Raw genomic sequence first — 1553 nt, 5'->3', positions numbered from 1 at the left:
AGTGAGGAAGCACCAGCCGTGGTAGTGAGGGAGTGGAAGGTAGTGGGTGACTCAGTGAGGAGGCAGCAGTCGTGGTAGTGAGGGAGTGGAGGGTAGTGAGTGACTCAGTGAGGGAGTGGAGGGTAGTGAGTGACTCAGTGAGGGAGTGGAGGGTAGTGAGTGACTCTGAGGAGGGAGAGGCTGCTGAGTGAGGGAATGGAGGGTAGAGTGACTCAGTGAGGAAGCAGCAGCCGCGGTAGTGAGGGAGTGGAGGGTAGTGAGTGACTCAGTGAGGAGGCAGCAGCCGCGGTAGTGAGGGAGTGGAGGGTAGTGAGTGACTCAGTGAGGGAGTGGAGGGTAGTGAGTGACTGAGTGAGGGAGTGGAGGGTAGTGAGTGACTGAGTGAGGGAGTGGAGGGTAGTGAGTGACTCAGTGAGGGAGTGGAGGGTAGTGAGTGACTGAGTGAGGGAGTGGAGGGTAGTGAGTGACTGAGTGAGGGAGTGGAGGGTAGTGAGTGACTCAGTGAGGGAGTGGAGGGTAGTGAGTGACTCAGTGAGGGAGTGGAGGGTAGTGAGTGACTCAGTGAGGGAGTGGAGGGTAGTGAGTGACTCAGTGAGGGAGTGGTGGGTAGTGAGTGACTCAGTGAGGGAGTGGAGGGTAGTGAGTGACTCAGTGAGGGAGTGGTGGGTAGTGAGTGACTCAGTGAGGGAGTGGAGGGTAGTGAGTGACTCAGTGAGGGAGTGGAGGGTAGTGAGTGACTGAGTGAGGGAGTGGAGGGTAGTGAGTGACTCAGTGAGGGAGTGGAGGGTAGTGAGTGATTCAGTGAGGGAGTGGAGGGTAGTGAGTGACTGAGTGAGGGAGTGGAGGGTAGTGAGTGACTCAGTGAGGGAGTGGAGGGTAGTGAGTGACTGAGTGAGGGAGTGGAGGGTAGTGAGTGACTCAGTGAGGGAGTGGAGGGTAGTGAGTGACTGAGTGAGGGAGTGGAGGGTAGTGAGTGACTCAGTGAGGGAGTGGAGGGTAGTGAGTGACTGAGTGAGGGAGTGGAGGGTAGTGAGTGACTCAGTGAGGGAGTGGAGGGTAGTGAGTGGTTCAGTGAGGGAGTGGAGGGTAGTGAGTGACTCAGTGAGGGAGTGGAGGGTAGTGAGTGACTGAGTGAGGGAGTGGAGGGTAGTGAGTGACTCAGTGAGGGAGTGGAGGGTAGTGAGTGACTCAGTGAGGGAGTGGAGGGTAGTGAGTGACTCAGTGAGGGAGTGGAGGGTAGTGAGTGACTCAGTGAGGGAGTGGAGGGTAGTGAGTGACTCAGTGAGGGAGTGGAGGGTAGTGAGTGACTGAGTGAGGGAGTGGAGGGCAGTGAGTGACTCTCTGGGACTGAGGCCGCACCGTCAGCCGAGCTGAGGCAGCAAAACCCGCTCCGGCTGCGAGGATTCACCGTGAGAGGGTGAGTGAGGGGGGCGCGGATAGTGAGGGGGGTGCGGATAGTGAGGGTCGGGGATAGTGAGGGGTTTCCCTCAGCTGCGGGTCGGGTTTCCCGCCCCCGGGCTCGGCTTGGCCCTCACGCGGTTCCCCCCATTCCG

General features: G+C 58.8%; 1 protein-coding gene across 2 annotated transcripts in view; it reads left to right on the top strand.

Annotated features, from left to right (window-relative positions):
• Window positions 1–1277: 1277 nt before the first annotated feature.
• The window catches only part of zc3h7bb (zinc finger CCCH-type containing 7Bb), a 100834-nt gene continuing 100558 nt past the window's right edge, over window positions 1278–1553 (top strand). For both annotated transcript variants that reach the window (XM_038783644.1, XM_038783642.1), the window contains exon 1: window positions 1278–1417. The gene's annotated coding sequence lies outside the window, so the exon portion shown is untranslated. The remainder of the gene's footprint in view (window positions 1418–1553) is intronic.

The sequence above is a fragment of the Scyliorhinus canicula genome, chromosome 23 (assembly GCF_902713615.1).
Source record: "Scyliorhinus canicula chromosome 23, sScyCan1.1, whole genome shotgun sequence".
In the NCBI taxonomy this organism is placed as follows: domain Eukaryota; kingdom Metazoa; phylum Chordata; class Chondrichthyes; order Carcharhiniformes; family Scyliorhinidae; genus Scyliorhinus; species Scyliorhinus canicula.
This window is presented reverse-complemented; position numbering and strand designations above follow the sequence as displayed.